Raw genomic sequence first — 23,921 nt, 5'->3', positions numbered from 1 at the left:
CCCTTCCCTCTTCCTCCCACCCCCTCACTACCAGGCAGAAACTATTTTGCCCTTATCTCTAATTTTGTTGAAGAGAGAGTATAAGCAATAATAGGAAGGACCAAGGGTTTTTGCTAGTTGAGATAAGGATAGCTATACAGGGAGTTGACTCGCATTGCTTTCCTGTGCATATGTGTTACCTTCTAAATTAATTCTTCTCGAACTAACCTTTTCTCTAGTTCCTGGTTCCCTTCTCCTATTGGCCTCTGTTGCTTTAAAGTATCTGCATTAGTTTTTCTGCATTGAGGGCAACAAATGCTGTCTACTTTTTGGGTGTCTTACCTATCTTAATACCTCCCAAGTGTGCTCTCGCTTTATCATGTGATTGAGGTCCAATCCCCTTGTTGTGCATCTTACTCTAATTGATGCTGCTGCTGAATTCCACTCTCACACTTGCTATGGGGCCTCTGCTGTCAAATCCCACCCTCTTAGGTCCTGGCTATATGGCCCACCATTCCTCCTTGACTTTCATCCATCCTCTGGAACTGAATTGTACACTAGGAAGGGCTGTGGAGGGAGTCTGTTCTCTCTTCCCAGACCTGTTTGCTTTCACCCCTGTGCTGAGCTTCCAACCTCGAGTGACTCCTGGAGTTGGATGAAGGTGGAGCTGGGGGAACCTAGGCAGGCCATGGGCTTGCTGGCTGCTTCTTTGTCCTGCGGCTTACACTATCATGCTGTTGGCAAATTTTTAAGAAGGAAGAACTTGAGTTTGCTCTTTTTATTTTTAATTAGCTTTAAGGCACTGCCTTGACCAGCCTCCCCATCCCTCAGGACACTCAGGTACAGGTGCAAGACGTCCAGTCCCATTCCTGTAGTGTCAGCCTCCTCTAGTCTGTGTCTGCCTTAGCTTCCATCAGGAACAGAGACCTGGCCTCACCCTTGGTTCAATTCCTTCCCTTTTCTGTAGACCCCTCTCTTCCTGGTGGCCCAGCTGCTGTTCTCCTTCAGGACACCTTCCTTTTGCAGGGTCACCTGGGCAGCTCTTGTCTCCTTGAGGAAAGTAAATGCTTCTGGGGGCCTCTGTAAAGCATCACTCACACCCTGCACTGGATGGATTTCTTCTGCCTCCCACTAGCCTGGGGAATCCCCACAGACAAAAATGACTTTGCTTCTGTCTTTGTGCTCCAGAGGTGCAGGCATACAGTAGGTACTCATTACAGGTTTGTCCAACGGTGACCTGATGGTTGAAGGCCTCCTCTTAGGACGTTGCTTCTGTCACCAGGTGGTGGTCGTGCCCAGGTGCTGCACTGGGCACTGCAGGAGATTGTGAGGGAGGCCTGGCAGAGGTTGGAGGTGGTTCTGGGGAGAAGTGGAGTCTTTCCCTGTCCCAGAGCGACCACAGGGCTGGTAGGAGTGGTTAGAGCCAGAGAAACTGGGAGAGGTGGCTTATCAATACCTAGGGCAGAAGTTCAGATGTAAACATGTGACCCTGGGGAGACAAGCCTCAGGGCAATGTGAGTCCAGCTAAATGAGGGATGGGATTCTGACATAGGAGGGATCTAAGCCTGGCTCCTCAGGTCCATGCTTCTGATTGGCTGGGTGAAAATTATAGTGCTGGGATTGGGTGAATTACCACTGTTCTGGGGACTCAAGGATTCAGTGTCTCAGATCTGAGTTCTTGATCTAGATAAGAGGCTTCTGAGGTGAAGCTGCCTAAAGAGGAGAATAGAGAGCCTTGTTCCCTGATCTTGAGATGGACTCCCTTCCAGAGTACTGGAGATGGATTGTCCCCTCCAGGTGGCAGGGGGCGAGGAGGGGCAGGGAGAAGGTAGACAGGGATTTCCTGGGGCCGGAGTCTCGTTCAGGAGAGAAATGCCCAGCTCTATAGAGAATGTTCAGTCCTTGGAAGTGGAGCCTGCTTTGAAGGACTGAAAGAGGTCACCCATGTCAGCAGCAAACTCAACTCCCCAAGCTATGTCTCCACCCTCATGTCCTCAGCCCTCTGAGCTGATTTTCTTTTCTCTAAGCAGGATGGTCATCTCTTCTTCTTGGGTCAGTGTGGAGACTGACTGACTTGATGGATGGGCAGTGGTTTGGAACCTGGAGGGCACCTCTCACTTGGTTCTCATTTGCAGCACTCACAGCTGGGTGGCTGCCTGCTGGAGATGGAAACCTGGCTTTCTCCCTCTGCTATGTAACTTTGGGCAAGTCACCCAAACCTTTCTGCATTTCTGACTTGTCATGAGGCCAAGGAAGATATTACAGTATAGACCTCATCAAACTGTTATAAGAATTAAATGAGCCAGATGGATGGCCTGTACCTGCAGTTCCAGCTACTTGGGAGGCTGAGGTGGGAGGATTGCTTGAACTCAGGAGTTTGAGACCAACTTGGGTAACATTGTGAAACTGTCAGAGAAAGAGAGAGAGAGAGAGAGAATATTAAGTGAAATAAAAAATAAAATAATGCATGACTCAGGAACGTTCAACAAATAATGCCCATTTAAAAACAGTCTAACATTTTGTAGTTTAGTTTTAAAAATATTCATGACACAAAACAGATTGTGCCATGTGCTCTTTGGCCAATGATTTCTGATGATCAAATTCAAGTAATAGACAGATGACTAAAAATCAAACAAGTGTTCACTACAATACCAAAATAATCTTCATCTGGTTTCCCATCACCCATCTTCTCTCTTATGTTCTTATAATTAATAGGAAGCATTAAATGCTATCAAATCTAGTCTGTACCCTTGATATAATGTAATAACAATGACACTTAATTTTGTGGTCTTCCAAAAACCTAAAACCCTCATTCAATCATGAGATAAGTCCCACATGAGGGACATTTTATAAAATACCTGACCAGTGTCCCTCAAAGCTGTCAAGGTCACTAAAAATTAAAGAAACACTGGCAGATTGATGGCTGAGGCAGCCTGAGATGTGTTGACTAGCTGTGTTGTGGCATTCTGGGTGGAACCCTGGAACAGAAAAAGTATGTCAGATTAAAACGCAGATAATATGAATAAAGTATGGACTTCAGTTAATAGTAACATAACAATATTGGCTTACTACTTATCATAAATGTGCCCTAATAATAATGTAAGATGATAATTGGGGAAACTTCATAATTTTCCTAGATCTAAAACTGTTCTAGAAAAGAAAGTCTATTAGAAATTCTTTTTTAAAATTTAATTTATATTTATTTATTTTTTTCCTTCTTTCTTTTTTGCCTCATGCTTGCAAGGCAGGCACTCTACCACCTGAGCCACTCTGCCAGCCCTTACTTATTTTTTTTTTTTTGTGGTAATGGGGTTTGAACTTCAAGCCTGGAGGTGGACACTGGATTTCATGGCTTTTGACTTGTCTTGGCCAGACATGGGCAGCACTAGCAGGAGCTGGCCTGTGGGGTGGACTCACATACAGACCTCAGGGGTTTAGCACAAACCAGGTGAGACCTGTACAGAGAGAAGACAACTTCTTTCAGTTTTCTTCCTCCTGTTCCCTCACCCCTGATCCCCTAACCCAGCCAGCAACCACTCTCATACTGTTATGAGCAGCAATACATTTAAAACTCATTTGTTGAAGACTCAGGTTGTAAAAATATTTGCCCCATCTGGATCTGGGGGAGCCCCAGTAGATCACAGATTAGAGAGATATGAAAGGATCCAGGGCCTCTATGGGCTAGAAATGTTTCCACTGCTAAGGAAAGTGTTAGACCTTTGAAGTGGCTCCTCCAGGAGGCCTCTGTAGACTGTTTTCATATTAGAGGTTTTTGATCTTGTTCTTCTGGAATATTGGAATATTATAAGTTTGCATAGGTAGAGGTACCAATCAGCATCATCTCTATGACCTTGGGAAATTACTTTTGAAACATGTCTCCCAGAGGCATAATTGGATGCCCCACACAAGACCAGGGGGCACACCCAAACTCATGGGGAGCACTAGCTGACTGGTCTGGATTTTATATTAGGAGACCCTGAGGTCTGCTAGACAAAGGTCTCTGATGTTGTATAGATTTTACTTTAATCACTGATTCCTGCAGGCTGGTGATGATATTTTCAAAGTCATTAGAGCTGAGGTGCACTGCTTTGGCTTGATGCCATCATTCAGTGACCTAGAGGAATCAATCTGAAAATTGATTAGCATCATTGGAATACCATTGGCAACAGCCAAGGACATAATCCAAAAGAATTTTCTCCAGAAGCTAAGAAGGTAAGAGCCACAGAGTTAGGTTCTTTGTAGAGCCCCAGAGTGTGAAGGTAGACCTGGCTTTGCAGAGCTGAGCTGTGGCTGGGCTGTTCCTCAGGGAGCAGATGCAATGGGCCTAGTCTTTTCTGAGGCAAAACCAACCAACCAACCAACCAACCAAACAGGACTCTTTACATCTTTGCTGCCTTTCATCATGACTTTGGTGGACTGGGGCCCCAGAAGGACTCCTTGGAGTTTTTTTCTGCTCCCATGGCAGAGGAGTTCTAGGGCCTTCTCCATCCCCATTAGCCTCACAGGGAATCTGTTCCTGTCAAGGACAGGGCCCCCAGATCTTTATAAGGAGCTTTGGTTTCTTTCTGATAGAGTTCCTCTTGTACAGGCCATTCCAGCTCTTTGGGCTTTACAGTTGATAGGTCAGGGGCTGCTCTCCTGAGGAGGGACTGATGCTTTTCTCAGCTGCACAGTAGTTGAAGGCTCCTGACAGCTGGGAAGTCAGAATTGTGTATTCTAGGCTGAGAGACTTTAAGGGAGCCTCTTCTTCTCAAAGCAGTAATATGTTGCCTCTCCTTTTGGCCAACAGACTTTTTCCTCAACACCGCAGATCAACTAAGCACTATGGAAATTACAGGTACTTGCTAGTTTCTGGATAGCAGCTGGTGCTTTAGACTGGGACATTCTCCTGCCTGATGGATGTCCTTTCCACAAGTCTGGATTACCTGTCCCTGCCCTATACTCAAAGATGTCTTACTAGAACTGTTCAAGGCCCTGATGGGGATTGGTTGGGGCTAAACATGGAAAAAGGACATATTGGAGAATGTGTTCTAGCATATAGGGTAGACAGCTAATTTTTATAATATAAAGAATTGCTACAAATGGTTAACAGTGCAATAGAAAATGGAGAAGACAATGAAGAGTCAGAGGAAGAAATCAAATGGCCATTTAATAGTTGATAACATTTGAAACTCTGTTTTTCTCCAACATTCATATGTTGAACCCTGATCTCCAATGTAATGGGGGTGGATCCATTGATTAGGCCATGATTAGGTAGAGGCCTCATGAATGAAATTAGTGTCATAAAAGTGGCCCCAAAGAGCTGCCTTGCCCCTTTAGCCACGTAAAGACACAGTGAAAGGCACTGTTTTTGAACCAGAAAAGGAGCCCTTACCAGACACTGAGTCTGTTGGAGCTGAGCTATTGGCCATCCTCCAGAAGTGAAAGAAATAAGTTTCTCTTGGTTAGAAAATTTCCAGTGTATGGTCTTCTCTTATCACAGTCCAAATAGACTAAGGCACTAATATTTAAAGACATGCATATTACAACAAAGGGCTATATTCACATGCACTGAGAAAGGTTAAAAATGTTAATACAAAAGTTGTTGGGGTATAGAAAAAGTGGCACTCATACATTGTTGGCAAGTGTCAATTATACAAATTTGAGGAAAGTTTAGTAATTTATATCAAAATATGTAATGTATGCATTCTTTCCCCCAACAATTTATCTTACAGAAAAACTTGCAAAAGAACTCAGTAATATATGTATAAATAAGTTCACTGCAGCAATTGTTTTTGTAATCAGAAACAACCCAGTTGGTTGTCAAGAGGAAATTATTTAAGGAAAAGAAAGATTAAAAGGAAGAAAGCAAAAAGTCATTGGTTAGACAAATGAGTAACCCTGTATGTATCACCAAGTTAAGATGTCTAAGATATCTTTTGTTACTGGAAAAAAGTGCAAAACTTTGAATGGCAAGATTTAATTTCTGTAAAGGCATACAGAGAGACAGCCAGCCAGAGAGATTCATACATAAGAATGATTGATCCAGACACACACAAAAAATTTGGACTACACAACAGATCATTAATAGCAATTCATTCAGAGTTGAGGAATTGTTCAGGGTTTGCCTCTTTCATCTTGTACAATGTACTTTTCTATATCTTTGAATCCTTTACAATCCTCAATCACTGTTGGAATCAAACAAAACAAGGAAATTAACTTTGAAGAATTCTTCCATTTAGGCAGTTAACACTCTTCTATGCAGATGAGCCTCAGCTTCTCTGTGACTTGGCTGCAGGTTGAAAACTGGACTCTATTCCATTCCACACAAACACTGTATAAACCTTCCAAGCAGCTAAGAACAAATTAAACTAGTTTAAAGCTAAGGGTCCATTCATTATACATATAGAGTAACTCTAGCAAAGGAGTTCCTAAAGGAAAAGCCACAAAATTTCAGGGGAAAAGCAATCATTTGGTTGAATTAAGCACCTGACTTGTCAGAAGAGCACTGGTTGTTGTCTGGAGCTTAGCTTTAGGCACTGCTGAAGCTTAGACAATTGTGTTTTGATTCCCTGCCAAACTGTACTTCTGGTTGTTTTTGGTTGTCACCAATTTCTGGAGGAACAGATGTTCTGGTTCCTTCTTCTAGCCCTGACTGCACCATCCTTACTCTCTGGCAGCAGGCAACCCTCAGGCAGCAGCTCAGGGTGAAATATCCTTACTCTCTCCAGTCCAGGATGCCAGTCCACCCTGCATCTATGCCCTCAAGTACCCCTTCCTGGACTTTCCTCCACTTGGTAATTAGGGCATAGTGGAACCACATGATTGCCACACAGGGGTTGTTCTTCTTTGGTTGCACATCTGAAGCAGCTTTCCTTTCTTTATCTTTATTCTTAATATGTAATAATTATAATTAGAAAAGCACCATGATGCAAAACAGCAGTCCCTGGCCTGACCTTCTCCATTATCTAGATTGGCTATCCAGTGACAGTCACTGTCAACTCTTAACTGTTTCTTCCAGCCTTTGCCTTCAAGCTTCTCCATAATGTGACTATGGTACTGTTTTCAGATCAATTTTTAGACTAAGTGAAGATTTTTGTCTCTCTGATGTCTCTCTTTTCCCTTCCTCTATACAATTAATAAAGGTATGTGACAGTTTTGGTTTAAATCACTGGTATATATAGTTTACCACTCTATAACTAGCTAACATTACTTAGCACTTATTATAGGCCCAATGCCATTCTAAGGCCCTTATACACAATTACTAATTTAACATAAGTTAATCATATCATACATTATATTATAATTAACTACGTTATACAAATGAGGAAATTGCTTGCCTTTTGGTATCCTTTTCAAGGTCTTGAAGATAGGAAAAGGCAGAGCTGGGGTCTGAAGCCAAGTGTTCTGGTTCCAGCATCTATGGAATGGATTTAGCCACTAAGCCAGTCCTCCTCTGAAGCCTGCTTTTTGAGTGCTTCCTACTGATCTCAGTGCTAGTCATACAAAAGTGAACAAGATAGACAACTTCCAGCTCTTGTGGAGCTTACATTAAGAGGACATGGGCAATGAAAGAATAACAAAGTAGGCATATAAGGCCAAGGAGTAATAGGCAGGAGAAGAGGAAATGGGCAGAGTGAAATGGGAAAGCTCTTAGATTAGATGGTTTGTCAAGGAAAGCCTCTTTGAGGAGGTGGCATTTTGGCAGGTTGGAGGTCAGATTTGAAGTCAGACTTTGAGAGGCACTGAGACCTCCAGGACTGAAAATAGGCATACACAAGTCTTTGGTTTAGTGGAAAGGAAGGGTTCATTTAGGCAGTGGTCCAGGGAGCAAGGTCCAGACACCGGAATGACTATAAAGGAGTCACCAATTAGGTGGAGACTCTGGTTTCCAGGAAGCTAGGTCAAAAAGGTGTTTATTGAAGAAAAGAGTGACAAATTGTGCCAAAGGTTGCTGAGAGTCAAGCATGGTAATACTGAGAGTGGTCCATCAGAGTTGGCCAGATGGCACTCATGGTGACTCCTGATGGTCAGCAGAGTCTGTAGGCCCACTTTCTTTTTTTTATTTTATTATTCATATGTGCATACAAGTCTTGGGTCATTTTCCCCCCTGCCCCCACCCCCTCCCTTACCACCCACTCCACCCCCTCCCTCTCCCCCCACCCCCTCCCTTACCACCCACTCCACCCCCTCCCTCTCCCCCCACCCCCTCAATACCCGGCAGAAACTATTTTGCCCTTATCTCTAATTTTGTTGTAGAGAGAGTATAAGCCATAATAGGAAAGAACAAGGGTTTTTGCTGGTTGAGATAAGTATAGCTATACAGGGAGTTGACTCACATTAATTTCCTGTGTGTGTGCGTTACCTTCTAGGTTAATTCTTTTTGATCTCACCTTTTCTCTAGTTCCTGGTCCCCTTTTCCTATTGGCCTCAGTTGCTTTTAAGGCATCTGCTTTAGTTTCTCTGCGTTGAGGGCAACAAATGCTAGCTAATTTTTTAGGTGCCTTACCTATCCTCACCCCTCCCTTGTGTGCTCTCGCTTTTATCATGTGCTCAAAGTCCAATCCCATTGTTGTGTTTGCCCTTGATCTAATGTCCACATATGAGGGAGAACATACGATTTTTGGTCTTTTGGGCCAGGGTAACCTCACTCAGAATGATGTTCTCCAATTCCATCCATTTACCAGCGAATGATAACATTTCGTTCTTCTACATGGCTGCATAAAATTCCATTGTGTATAGATACCACATTTTCTTAATCCATTCATCAGTGGTGGAGCATCTTGGCTGTTTCCATAACTTGGCTATTGTGAATAGTGCCGCAATAAACATGGATGTGCAGGTGCCTCTGGAGTAACCTGTGTCACAGTCTTTTGGGTATATCCCCAAGAGTGGTATTGCTGGATCAAATGGTAGATCAATCTTTAGCTTTTTAAGTAGCCTCCAAATTTTTTTCCAGAGTGGTTGTACTAGTTTACATTCCCACCAACAGTGTAAGAGGGTTCCTTTTTCCCTGCATCCTTGCCAACACCTGGTGTTGGTGGTGTTGCTAATGATGGCTAGAGATGGTGAGCATTTTTTCATGTGTTTTTTGGCCATTTGAATTTCTTCTTTTGAGAAAGTTCTGTTTAGTTCATTTGCCCATTTCTTTATTGGTTCATTAGTTTTGGGAGAATTTAGTTTTTTAAGTTCCCTATATATTCTGGTTATCAGTCCTTTGTCTGATGTGTAGCTGGCAAATATTTTCTCCCACTCTGTGGGTGTTCTCTTCAGTTTAGAGACCATTTCTTTTGATGAACAGAAGCTTTTTGTTTTATGAGGTTCCATTTATCTATGCTATCTCTTAGTTGCTGTGCTGCTGGGGTTTCGTTGAGAAAGTTCTTATTTATACCTACTAACTCCAGAGTATTTCTGTAGGCCCACTTTCATTGTCCTTCCTCTAAGAGGCCTTCCCTGATCCTTTCGCCTCCTCCTTTTCCAGAGTCCTGCAAATTCCCTTCACTCTGTTTATTGTGGTCTCCTCCATAAATGTCTTGGTGTATCGTTGTTTAATATCGGTCACCCACTGGACTATAATTCCCATGTGGGCCAGAGTGCCATGTTCTGTTTATCTCTGTGTAATGAGCTCCTGTCCCTATGCTTGACTCACAAATGTGTTCAGTAAGTACCTACAGGATGGGTATTGAGTCAGCCCCTGGAGCCAGGCTGGGGACAGAGCATGTGGCGTTTGAATTCTACTCTATGAGAGTGGATTTTGTTTCAGAATAAGCATTCCCGTATAAGAGAGGCCATAAAACTCCCTGGTGGAAATGTTGACCTCATATGTCCAGATATTTCATGAGCTTTTGGGACAGGAAGGAATATGAGGTTGGAGCAATAGCACTTACAAATATCTATTTTAGAACAGCTTTATATACATTACAACTGGGATAATAGTACAGAGAATTCCCATACACCCACACCTAGTTTCCCTTATTATCAACATATTACATGATTAACATTTGTTATATAATGAACTAATACTGACTGATATATTATTAACTAAGTCTGTAGTTTGATTTCTTTGGGTTTTGTGTATGTGGATGTGTGTGTGTGTGTGTGTGAGAAAGAGAGAGAGAGAGACAAGGTCTGGCTATTTAGTCCAGCTAACCTGGAACTCATGATCCTCCTGCCTCAACCTCCAGGTGCAGATATTACAGACATGTACCACCATGCCTGGGCTAATGATTTCTTTACTTTTCCCTAAATGTCCTTTTTTTTTTTTTTTAAATATCCCTATGTTTTCTTCATGACATTACCTCACATGTAGTCATCATAATCACCTTAGGTTCCTCTGGACTGTGAAAGTTTCTCAGACTTTTCTTGTTTTCAGTGTGCTGGACAATTCTGAGGAGCACTGGTAATATAGTTTGTGGAATGTTCTCAACCAAGAATTGTCTCTTGATTGGACTTGGACTTAGGGTTTTGGGGAAGAAAATCATAGAGGTAAACTTTCATTTCATCATATTGTGGGGACAAACTATCAACATGGCTCTTTATGCTGACCTTGATTTCCTGGCCAAAGGCAGTGATTGTCAGTTTCATCCCCTACAAAGTGATTCCTTTCTCCCCCTTTCTGTAATGTACCATTAGGAAGGAAGTTGCTATGTGCCATCCATGCTTAAAGTGTGGGGAATTTTGCATGACAATTTTGATTCTTTTCCATTGTCATTTTTCAATAACTTATTTATAGCAGGATGAACTCATTGATACATATTGTGCCTTGAATTATAATCCTCAACTACTTTTGTATGTTCAAATTGTTCCAGTTGTCCATCTGGTGCATTAGAGTTGGCTTCTGTGTCCCTGCCGTTGTATGTGTGTGTGTGTGTGTTTGTGTACTTTCCCACTTCCTTACTTGTGACACAAAGTGCTCATGGCTTATCTTGCATTTCCTCATTCAGCACTAGAACCTGCCATTTCTCCAAGGATCTCTAGCTCCATTTATGGGGAAGGATATTAGAAAACAAGATCTGGACTCCAGCCATGCTGATTGTACTGGGGATGGTGGCACTTTTTCAACTGTTGGATATTGAGAGTGAACTTTCTTATCTAGAGGCATGGAATCCACCAAAATGCACAGAAAGCCTTATTATTTTTCTGCTTTGTTGGACATGAGCAGACTTGAAAGACATATGGGTCATAAATTCATCATAAACATCTTTAAATGGAATAAGAGTGGTTAAATAAATCTATTAAAGGAAATGCCATTTGTCTTCCCAAATATGGAAAAGCTGATGATTTAGGCAAGGAAAATATGAGTCTGAGATGTTTGTTATAGAATTAGTTCAGTAATATTTGTCATAGCATGGCTATTGTTGTACAGGTAAAAGCAATCAAGATCATATTGGATGTATAGGACAGGAGTGAGTGCTTTGGGCCATGCTGGCCTGGGTTTGAATCCTTACTGTTATCTGTCTGCCTGGGAGCTTGGAAAAGTCACTTTTTCCCCCTCTAAATTCACTTTCTCATCTGTAAACTGGATATAATGGATTCACCAATGCATGCCAAGTCCTGAGCCTTAGCACCTGTGCATAGGAAGTGTTCAATAAATGTCAACTGCCTGAAATAGGCATGGTGTGTCTGGCCACAGGGAAAAACCTAGAGCGGATACATGCCAGAGGGCTGCAAGGTTTGTTGAATACCCATGAAAATACTTTGTAGTATAGATGGATTTTGGCTTTTGGGAGGACAGCTGTAGGAGATGGATGTAAACTATTTCAAGGCTAAAACACAGTGGCACTCAGGCAAAGCAAATAGTGGTAGATATTTTCTCCCAGAGAGGGTAGGGGCAATGAGCTGCTGCTTAGATTCTGATGGAAGGGTCCTCTAGATCTGCCTGTCTACAGAGAACGGGAACAATGACTTTCCTCCTCCTCCACACCTTCTCTTAGCAGAACCAGGAGAAAAAAGGTGGACAGGGAGTGATCAGCTATCACTCCTGGTCATGATGAGATCCAGAGGCAGATTGGAGGAGGTGGAAGGGTCCAGTTCAGGGGAGATTTGGCTCTCGGAGCAATGTTTCTTCCATTACCATGTTGGGGTGGGGTTGAAGGGATTTGTTGATAGATGCCATTGTCATTTGCAGGATGCCCATGGGCACAAGGCTAGTGTGTGTGTGTGTGTGTGTGTGTGTGTGTGTGTGTAATTCCCACTGCCTAATGGAGATGTTGATCTCAAATGATGGTGGTGCCAGAACAGGGCAGCTCTCTCTTAAAACAATCCATAAGTAGGAGGGAGGGCCTCTGCCTCATCACACACTTGTCTTGTCTCATGTATTTTGTTTGAGGAGGCACTTGGGAGCATGTTTTTTCTTTCCAAGTTCACCCAGAGGCTGCAACCCCGGGGAAAACATTTATTCAGCTACCCTATGCTTTATTCTGATATATGTGTGAAGTAAGTGCATTTCTTGTTTTGTGACCTGTTTGTTCCTCTTTTCTGGCCAGAAGGATATCATTTCTCTGCTTATTTACTTGCTTAAGTTTGGTAGCAAGCCTTTCTGGTGAGTGAAGGATTCCCGGTGTGCGTGGGCAGGTGCATTACTAATGCACATTTACATTTCCCCGTCACTGTGAATGGGTTTCATTGGCACATATTTTAAAATGAATAAGTGAGCTGAAGGAATAGTGGTGTCTATCCTGAGGTATGTCCTATCCCCAAGGACAGTTTTATTTTGTACAGAATCAGGAAAATGCAGTTTCACAAGGGGGTGCCGTTGACACTCTGGTCATGTAGTAAAGCCAGCACGTTTGTAATGGAAGGTTGCAGCTCCCGAAGGGATTCTGGACCAAATAGTATTTGTTGTGCAATTTCAGTAATCTCTGAGCATGAGTGGAAGGCCCTAGTTCCTAAATTGCCTGAAGCTGTTTGCTTATTGTGATAAGCTCACAGGCTTGGATAGGTTCTGCAATTTGTCCAGAGGTAACTAACATAATTAGTGAAAAGTGAGACTCAGACCTAATTCTGTCCAGTGCTACCTCATCCAGGGAGGGCTGTACAGCCTGAAGGTCAGCCCAGAGTCCCATGTCAGTGAGGGTCACAGGAGCAGAGTCAGGAGTGAGCTACCCAGAAGAGCTGTGTTTCCAGTGGGAGACAGGAAGTCAGGTGTTCCTGAATGTGGAGACATAGTCCTCCCTCACTATCTCTGTCTCTTTGTATTTTCAAAGGTTTTATTAGCAGATAACAGCATTCTCTTTAGCTACTCTAAGGACAGAGAGGTTTATTGTAGGATATATTTTAGCTCCATGATTTTTGGTTGGATTGAAGAAACACACTGCAGCCAGGGATCCAAGAAATAACTTCTAGTGCCACAGTGCAGAGCTGGGTGGCTGAGAGTTGTTGCTTGTGCCAACCACAGGGAACTGCAAAGTCAGGAACTGCAAGTCCGTAGCTATGCCAGCTTTACCAGCTTCTGTGCCAGCAAAATGGATGCCCTGCCACAATTATAAAAGCTGAGAAGTGAAGGTCAAGGTGCCAGCATGCTTTGTTGTCTGGTATAGCCTGCATCTCCCAGAGGGAAGGAATATTGTGTCCTTACATGGCAGAATGTGAGTTCTGCACTAGAGTGAGAAGCCAAATTCTGCATGAAGTCTCTTTCATAAGGGCCTTAGTCCCCTTCATGAGGGAGGAGCATTCATGGCCCAAATCACCACTTAAAGGCCACACCACTTAGTATTATCACATTGACAACACCTGAATTTTGAAGAACACATAGAAATACTTATCTGTTTTTGTCAACTCTAGGCTAAGTGGACCCCTGTGACAACAAGAACATGATATTCACTGAGATAGTAATTAAGAGTGGATAAGGAACTTGGAAGAAAAAGGTTTTTAGAGGGAGGATCTCAGAGAAATCATGAGTGGAAAACCAAAGGCCCTGGATGGATAATGAAATAATGTAATTTATGTGAAGCCTTTCAATGTGGCCCGGGGTAGGGAGAAAGAAGAGGGCAGGGAATGGTGAATGAGAGAATGGCACCTTAGCTGGGAACACAGGCAAATGGGCATAGGATTGAAGGGCTCTGGTCACTCATAACCACATTCTTTGCCTTTTCATCGGCTTGTTATCAGCTTAAAATAGTCTGTAATAACTATAAAATGTTTTATGGATACTACAAAATACTACTCATGGATACTTCAAAACAAAACCCAGAGTGGATACACAAAAGACAAAAGGTAAGGAATCAAAGTATACCTAGAGTAACTCACCTGATCATAAAGGAAGATGAGAAGAGAGGAACAAAAGATTTCCAAAACAACCTCAAAATAATGAACAAAATGATAGTTGTAAGTCTTTGCTGCTGAATAGTTAAATTCTCCAGTAGAAAGAAATAGAGTAGCTGAATGGATAAAACAAAAACAAAACCAAAAAGAACACCCAACTATATGATGTCTATAAGCAACTCATGTTACCTGTAAGGGCACCCATAGTCTTAAAGTAGCTAAGCTTATATTTGATAAAATAGACTTTAAGACAAAAAGTATAAAAAGAGATGTTATTATAAAATGAAAAAGTCAATTTATCAAGAAGATACAGTAATTGTAAGTATGTATGCCCCCAAAATCGGACCACCTAAATATATAGAACAAATAGTAAGAGATCTGTAGAGAGAGACAGACAGCAAAACAATAATAGTAGGGGTCTTCAATACCACAGTTTTAACAATGGACAGATCATCCAGACTGAAAATTAATAAGGGAACATTGGCCCCAAACTATGCTTTAGACTAAAAGGACTTAACAAATATACATTCTATTCAACAGGAGTAGATTACATATTCTTCTCAAGCACAAATGGAACATTCTTCAGGATAGAACCTATGTTAAGTCACAAAACAAGGGCTAACAAATTTAAGAGGAGTGAAATCATATCAAGTATCATTTCCATTGATAGGTAACATCAAAACAGGAGGAATTTAAAAAAATTCACAAATACATGGAAATTAAACAAACTCCTGAATAACTAATGGGTCAGAAAAGAAATTAAAAGGGAAATTTAAAAAATCTTCAGAAAAAATTATGGAAACACAATGTATTAAAATTTATGAGATAAAGCAAAAGCAGTTCTAAGTGGGAAGCTTATAGCAAGAGATATCTACATTAAAAAAAGAATGATTGCAAGCACACATTCTTTTTTTTATTGTTTTATTATTCATATGTGCATACAAGGCTTGGGTCATTTCTCCCCCCTGCCCCCACCCCCTCCCTTACCACCCACTCCGCCCCCTCCCTCTCTCCCCCACCCCCTCAATACCCGGCAGAAACTATTTTGCCGTTATCTCTAATTTTGTTGAAGAGAGAGTATAAGCAATAATAGGAAGGAACAAGTGTTTTTGCTGGTTGAGATAAGGATAGCTATGCAGGGAGTTGACTCACATTAATTTCCTGTGCGTGTGTATTACCTTCTAGGTTAATTCTTTTTGATCTAGCCTTTTCTCTAGTTCCTGGTTCCCTTTTCCTATTGGCCTCAGTTGCTTTTAAGGCATCTGCTTTAGTTTCTCTGCGTTGAGGGCAACAAATGCTAGCTAATTTTTTAGGTGTCTTACCTAGCCTCACCCCTCCCTTGTGTGCTCTCACTTTTATCATGTGCTCAAAGTCCAATCCCATTGTTGTGTTTGCCCTTGATCTAATGTCCACATATGAGGGAGAACATACGATTTTTGGTCTTTTGGGCCAGGGTAACCTCACTCAGAATGATGTTCTCCAATTCCATCCATTTACCAGCGAATGATAACATTTCGTTCTTCTACATGGCTGCATAAAATTCCATTGTGTATAGATACCACATTTTCTTAATCCATTTGTCAGTGGTGGAGCATCTTGGCTGTTTCCATTACTTGGCTTTTGTGAATAGTGCCACAATAAACATGGGTGCAAGCACACATTCTTATATTACACCTCAAGGAAGTGGAAAAGGAGAACAATCTAAGCTAAAACTCAGGAGAAAGGAAGAAATGGAAATAAAGATTAGAGCAAAGATAAATGGAAGAGAAATTAGAAAAAATAGAAAGGATCGATAAAACCAAGAGTTGCCTTTTTGAAAAAAATAAACAAATTGATAAATCTTTAGCTAGACTATAAAAAAAAAAACTGAGAGAAGACTCAAATAAATAAAATCACAATGGAAGAGGAGACATTACAACCAATACCACAGAAATACAAAAGGTCATACTGTCTTTTATGTTCAGTTATACACCAATGAATTGGATAACCTAGAAGAAATAGATAAATTCTAGAATCATACAACCTACTGAGACTGTATCACAAAGAGATAGACTATCTGAATGGACTAATAATTAAAAATGAGCTACTGAATCAGTAGTAAAACAAGTCTTCCATCAAGGAAAAGCTGAGGACCAGTTTCACTGCTGAAGCTATAAACCATTTGAAGAACTAACACTAATCCTCAGACTCTCCCTAAAAACTGAAGGAGGAATACTGACCAATTCGTTTAGCAAGGCCAGCATTCCCCTAATACCAAGGCCAGGAAAAGACACAAGAAAAAAAAAAAAACTACAGGTTAGTATCTTTGATGAGTGTCTATACAACATTCACATAGAGTGGCTGGAAGATTGGATCCAACAGAAGATTGGATGAGAAAGCTCAGAACACCAACATTCAGGAAAACCAAAAGCCTTGCGAGGATAATGGAGTGATGCAATTTATGGGCCTTTTCAAAATGGATTTTGAGGTGAGGGAGAAAGGGGAAGAGAGTAGAAAATGGCCAATGAGCATGTCAGCTGAGGAGTGGATGGATAAACAGACATGGGGCTGAAGGGAGCTCATCACTCAGTAGCAATTCTACATCTGGCATGGCTTTAATATGATATTAGTAGGCTAAAGTAAGAGGAGAGAAAAAGATATATCCTGCAAACACTAATTCGAAACTATGCTGAATGGCTAATTAGCATAAGAGAAGGTAGACTGGAAAGCGAAGACAATTATAGGGTAAAAGTGGGCTATCCCATAATGATAAGTCAAAGTCAACCAGCTGATACTACTCTAACCTTTTCCACTTAACAGAGAGCATATTTATTGCAAGATTATACTCCTAGTAATTGCCAATGATGTCAGGTGGAAGTAGAATTCATTCTCCTTGTCTTCAAGTTCCATGTCATGCAAAAATAATCTGGAACATTGTAACAGTGTGAGGAGAGGGAGTGGACACCATAAGATCATAAAGGGACACATGCATGGTTTGGAGCCAAGCACAGGGTGAGGATGGGAAGCCTCTTTTAGATGCCATAGAATGGAGGGGAAACTGAGAAAAAGCTGGAGCAAGGTTTGCCAGTTTCTGCTTAGCCCACCTCAAAGGGTGACTTGTGGGTAGATTTTGTCACACACATATGCTAAGCAGTGGGTCTGGGACATACCCTATAGGGTGGACTCTGTTGGATTTGCTCACTCCTGCATCTACTCTTTGCCCTGGGTGAAGTACTCAGAGACTGGTTTGTTTTCATCCAACTGAAACAAGGCTTGCCAGCCTTTGCTTAGTGCTCTGGGCTGTTGTTTTGTTTGCAGAGTGGCACATAGGGTGGCTCTTGCCACTGAACAGTGGGTTTAGGGATGGAGCACATTAGGTTTTGCTTCCATAGGCCACTCTGGGCTCCACCTGAGCAAGGTTTTCTCATTGCATCTTTTATTATGCTAAAGTTTATTTTTTTAAAAAGAATTTTCTCTAGTCTCTAATTGTCTATTCTTGCTGGTGCCCCTCTCTACTTTTCTAAATTGCTTGCCTTTTCTTGTAGCCACATACTTGAGGTTTTATTTCTGGTTCATGAAAATGCAAGAGTGTGTTGGGTATCTGCAATCCCTATCTCAGAAATGTTTGGCATTTAATTGTAATATAACATGGAGAGATTACTTTCTGGTTATGTCCATTTGGGGTTCTAAATGTCTCCCGTGCTTTGATGTCTATATCCTTTCTAGATTTGGGAAATTTTATGGTGTAATTTCATTGAATAGGTTTCAATGAAATAGTCTGTATCTTGGTTCCCTCTTTTATACTACAGATTCATAGGTTTGGTTTCTTATAGAAGTCTTGAATGATATGGTCATCATTTTTTTTCTTTATTGATATTCAAATGTAATCCTTACTCAAACTTGTCTTCAATTCCTGATATTCTTCCTTTTGCTTTGTCTAATCTATTGATGATGATTTCCATTGCATTTATTATTTGATTTGTTGAGCTTTTCATCTTGAACATTTTTGTTTTGGCTTGAATTCTTCATCCAAATTACTGAATTGCTCATTAAAGTCTTGAATTGATTTCTTTTGTTCATTCATATATTAGTTTGAATTCTCTTTGAGGTCATTGATCATTTTTAGAACTAGGATTTTGAATTCTTTAACTGGTATTTCAACCATTTCAATATTTTTGCATTCAGTTATTGAAGAGTTTTAAATTTTTGGAGGAGTCCATGTTGCCTTGCATTCTTATATTTCTTCTGTTTCTATGGTGTAATTTGCACATCTGTTGGGAGAGGCATCTCTTCCTGTTTTATATGGGGGTCTTCTTCATGAGCATCCTTCCGTTGAGGACTCAATCCCCAGCACTGCCCAGAGAGAAGAAAATAAACTGATGTAGCAGCAATAACAACCAACCAAATCAGATACAGAAATACCACAAAAGCATTGACAATTACTACATCACCAATAACCATGGACAATAAACTGGTAGAAATAATGTAGAATAAACTCTGAAGTTAAAATTAATAAAGGTAAAATTAATATTAATAAAATAATAAAAGAGGGAGCACAGAAAAAGAAATGAAAAGCAAGGTTCAATAAAGGAAATAAAAAGAAAAACAGAAAAGAATTTGAGGAAAGGGAAAAGAACAAGATATAAAAATGGCTACAACATAAAGAAAAATTATATAGAAAAGGAAAAGATAAAAAGAGGAATAATAATTAAAAACATATAAGATTTAAAATATATAATAAAAATTGTAAAAATCAGTAAAAAGTATAAACAAGACAAACCCAAACCAAAGACAAAGGAATGAATAAACTTCTTGCCATGTTCTCTAATATTGGGATCTGCCAGGTCTAGGGGGTGGGGATAGTGGGTCAGTACTGGAGTCCATTGTTTCCACTCTGCATGGGCTAAAGGATGCTCTTGTCAAGGGTATGCTGTCAGGATCAAGGCTGAGTTCACTTTAGAAGTGAATGCCTACCAGGACCCCATATTGGCCCCAATAAGCTTTGTGGACTATGCACCTGACAGGTTTCCACCCAATCCAGAGCCACCCTGTCCCAGACTGTGCACCTAAGAGTGGCAGATGTCCAAGCCAAGGGCTATCCCCTGACTACATTGGAGATTGGGGGAAACAAACAGGACACTGAGTTTTGCACTGAAGGGAAAGACCTGGGGGAACCTGGCACTCTGCCTGCCAGGCTCTTTGCTTTCAGACCCCACCCAGTAGTAATCTCTCTGTGGGAGGGAGGAAGCTGTGGAAATTGAGTGACCAACTGAGTCTGGGCTTTGAGCTCTCAGGCCTGTCTAACAGCAAACCCCATGTGGCAGGGAGGCATCACTGGAGGCTGAGCAATCTCCTGTCCATAGGCTCAGAACTCTTGGTCTCCACAGTAACCCACAGGTAATGGGCCTCAGTCCTTGCAACAGATGGCAGGGCCACTAGACACTGTGCCTTCCACAGCCCAAGTCCCCTGTTGCTTAAACTTCTCAGCATGTCTATGTCCAACCTACACGACTCCCATCCTAATGCTGTGGCAGGGTGTCCCCAGGATCCCTGACCTGTGCTTGTTCCTGTTTTCAGGTCCCTTGAGTAACTCAGTCTCAAAACAATAGGCCCCCCTCTCATGGTGGCACCAGGATATAGAACTGAGATATGGGGAGTGTAGCAACTGATTTCTTCTCCACTAGCCTCCACATAGGAGGAGTCATTGTCAGGCCAGTCCCTACACTAGATTAACATTTTTTAAAATTAACTTATATTGATTACACAAAATGATAGGTTTCTTTTTACTTTTTATTTTATTTTTTTTTGCAGTGCTTGGAATTAAAGCCAAAGATTTTTTCATGCCAGGCAGTACTCTACCACTAACCTACACTCCAGCCCTAAATCATGGGTTTTGTTACCACATTTTCATACATGTATTTTGTTCATATTTACCCCCATCCCCCTCCCTTTTCCTTCCTCTCCTCTCCTGTGTTTCCCTTCCTCTTCCTGGAATTTTTTTTTTTTGGTGGTCCTGGGGCTTGAACTCAGGGCCTTGCCCTTGCTAGGCAGGTGCTGTACCACTTGAGCCATTCCCTAGCCTCCCTTATTCTTCCTTAATAGTTCCCCCTCTACTTTCATGTATTTAAAAAACTCTAGATTCCACATATAAAAGAAAACATGTGATATTTGTCTTTCTGAGTCTGGCTTACTTTGCTTTACTTGAGGATTTCTAGTTCCATCCATTTTCCTGCAAATAAAATGATTTTATTCTTCTTTACCGCTGAGTACAATCCTTTGTGCATGTGTTTGTATGTTTTTTTGTGTGTATATGTATGTGCATTAAATTTTCCTTATTTATTCATCCATTGTTAGTCACCAAGGGTGATTCCATGACTTGGCTATTGTGAATAGTGACACCATAAACACAGATATTTAGAAATCTCCATTGTATGCTGACTTAAAATTCCTTTGGGGATGAAGGATGGACTGCAGGAGGTCCTAAAAGGTGGTAAGTGGTCAAGGAGACACCTCTCCTTCCCAGGAAACTTCTGTCTGCACCTGAGAGACATCTCTGCCCTCTGGCAATGCAAAAAGGCTATAAAAACCCAATCCCCAACCTGACCCACGGGGACTACCAGTTTCCAGGTCCCCCTGCATTCCCTACTAATGAAGTCTTTCTCTTCTCTTCTCTACAGATAAAATCTTTCCAACCTCTGTTGCTGGAGTACGCCTGTGCTTTCATTCTCAGAGCAGGCTCAAGAACCCTGAACACCTGAAATTCCTGCGCATGTCATCTGTGCATCAGGGATATACCCAAGAGTGGTTTAGCTGGTGTGGTAGTTCTATTTTTAGCTTTTTGAGGAATATCCATACTGGTTTCCACGCTGGCTGGACTAATTTATATTCCCATTAGTAGTGAATAAGGGTTCCTTTTTCCCTTTAATCCATGCTGACATTTGTTGTTTTTGTTTTCATTCTGATTGTGGTGAGATGGACTCTAAATGTAATTTTTTCATGGTTACTAAGTTTAATTCAACTATTATGCCCAATTTTGCTTCATAAAATAATAAACTGTTCTATCAAAATTACATTGTGATGTGAGGATAGGTTTCTTGTTTTGATACAGCTCTAGAAAATTGTTGGCACCAGTTACACATAAAAAGAGTTTTAAGGTTTAATAAAAAATACTGACAAATAATTTCTCAAATGTGGTTTGGAGGGTGTGTCCACGTATATGCAGTCCCTGATGCAGACAGCATCTTCCTAATGCAAGTGAGGACCACACTGCTGGGCTCAGCTGGGCAGTGCCTCCTCTGCTCCCTGCAGTGAGCACCCTGCTCAGGTCCTAAGCCCAGACCATAGCCTGGGAGAAAGAGAGGGGAAGATGGGAGAGGAGTAAGGCAGGGCTCTTTGTTGCCATGGACTACTGTTGTGGGTTCCCCATCTCCACCCAGAAATCCCTGCCAGTTGGTAGAACTAGGAACTTCCCTCTCACTGGACTAACAGCAGGCACAAGCACAGAAATGTCCGATTTCTTCTTGGCAATCCAATTTGGAATTCACAAATCATTTTCTCATTAAGAAAACAGTTGTTAAGAGGTGGTTAATTTTTTATCATTAAACTATTTCATTGTAAATTAAATAAGTTTAGTGTGTTTGGGTTTAAAAAGCTATGACATTTTTTAAACAGGAAAGAATGCCCTGAATTCCAAACAACAGTCTCATAAATGCATTGAACCACAATTCATTTGAGTTCTTACAGAGTTGTATGGACTTTTTCTTGGCTCCAGAGTATGGAGGGCAACCGAAGGGGTAAAACTTTTTGGTTGAAAAGCCACATGCAGACCCTTACTAAATGGGCCAGGTACAGGAAGTGGAGTTTGGTGGGCAGCTCCTGTGGGACTGTGGAGCTGTTGCTTTTCCAAAGTTTAGTAATGATGAAGATGTTGCTGGCACCTGGTGTGGCCTTTGTAGTTACTTAAAGCAATACCATACCACCCAAACCCTCTCCTCTGTTAACAAAGTTCCATCATGGAGGAAGCAGGAAACTGAGGCTGCAGCCCCTCTGGGGGGTTGAGCAGCAGGGACCTCTATCTGACATATGATTCATGACAGGTGCTAGCCTAGTATCTCTGCTAGCAAATGACAGTTGTGACTTTGCTACCAAACTAAGACCTAAGAAGTGTTTGTGTGAACATGGTCCAGAGGTTCTCAAGCTTTATAAAGGTGGGCTAAGCAGCTCTTATTTCTCTTTGGTATGCCTTAGTGATGGATTTTTCTTCTGGAAGGAGTTGGAAACAGGGTCTATAAGCATTAATGAGATACTGATATTTAAAAACAACTTTATAGATATTATTAAAGGAACCAACCCAAGGTTCTCAAGCACATGTTCTTCCCACAAACCAATTATAGGAACAAGTAAGACAGGAAGAATCTGAAATAAGTATTTGGATACACCTGAATAGATTGAAGTCCTGCAGAGGCCAGAGGCTCATGTATGGGAAGAAGTGTGGATTGGGAGGGAACAAAGGCCTGGACTTAAGACTGATGAGGAAAACAAAAGGAGCAATCCACAAGCAAACCTGGTATGTCAAAGGCTTTGGTCAGCCCCCGAGGCGAAAGGTTCTTATATGAGACCTGGCTATGGTTTTAGATGTAGGAGCTGGTCAACTCAGAGGATTAGAGCACAAAACCTTCCATAAAGCACAAGACTAGGACAACTGCTTGGTTTTCATTGATTGCTGCCGAGAAAAAGCAATGAAGATGTTTTAGAAGATGGCAGGATGATTCACTGAGAATAAAATAAAAGGAGGCATTGGTGTTCAACAATAATTTCTGAAGTGGAAGCCATTTTGGTGAGGGCATTTCCTGTGGGGACCGACTCCATTGCCTTCTTAGTGTTTCTGCTTATACCTGCTCCTCCATTGCATCGCCATGTTGGGTTGTTTTGGTTTGATTTTAATCAGTTCCTAGATACTCAATCAGCTGGCAGACTGCTGATGCCAGGACAGGGAACACCTGGCCAAGCCTCCGGCAACCCTGCACCATCTCCCCATCCTCTTCTACCTTAGAGTTTTATTTCATATGGTGTGACTAATGAGCGGCCACTAAAGAAGTCCCATTTGATACCCACATGTGTGTCTCTCGGTAGTCTGGAAGGCGCAGTTCTCTGTGACACTCTTGTGATGGCAACATTAAGTCTCTCTTGAGGCTGAGCAACCAGGCTTGAGCAACAAACCCTCTCCCACCCCTGCTCATTTGGGTTAAAGGAAACGTTAACATTCAATACCTGGATTACCTGGTCTGCCTCTGGGCAAAGCAGGAGGCTCTCAGTAGAAAGAGATGCTGGGTTTGCCTTCCAGTGGGTTCAGGACCTTACGGGAGAGAGTTTGTAACCTCAGCCTGGGCTCATGGACCTGGGCTAATGGGGTCCAGCTTCTCTGGAGCTACCCTTTTTGCCCTGCTCTTCTTGGGGGCAAGGTGCTTGCTGCAACTTTAAGGTCAGATTTTGGCATTTCTCCTGCACAGATGAAAATGTGATCCTTGAGTTTGTTTGGGTGTGTCAAGAGTGAAGTGGCACTGACTGGGAACCCAAGAAATGTCACTGGCCATCCCGCCAGGTGGGTTCAGATGTTACCAGGTCTGAACTGGAGTTAGGGGTTTGTTCTTTTGAGTATGTTCTGAGGTTCTTCAGTTGGCCCAAAAATATCAGACACCATCTTACTAGGTCTGCTTAAAGGA

General features: G+C 41.7%; 1 long non-coding RNA gene across 1 annotated transcript in view; it reads left to right on the top strand.

Moving 5' to 3' along the window:
* The window catches only part of LOC141414096 (uncharacterized), a 34,387-nt gene extending 12,968 nt beyond the window's left edge, over positions 1-21,419 (top strand). Inside the window, exon 3 of the long non-coding RNA XR_012439188.1 lies at positions 20,877-21,419. This is a non-coding gene — a long non-coding RNA (uncharacterized lncRNA). The remainder of the gene's footprint in view (positions 1-20,876) is intronic.
* The last annotated feature ends 2,502 nt before the right edge of the window (positions 21,420-23,921 follow it).

The sequence above is a fragment of the Castor canadensis genome, chromosome 11 (assembly GCF_047511655.1).
Source record: "Castor canadensis chromosome 11, mCasCan1.hap1v2, whole genome shotgun sequence".
NCBI classification, from domain to species: domain Eukaryota; kingdom Metazoa; phylum Chordata; class Mammalia; order Rodentia; family Castoridae; genus Castor; species Castor canadensis.
This window is presented reverse-complemented; position numbering and strand designations above follow the sequence as displayed.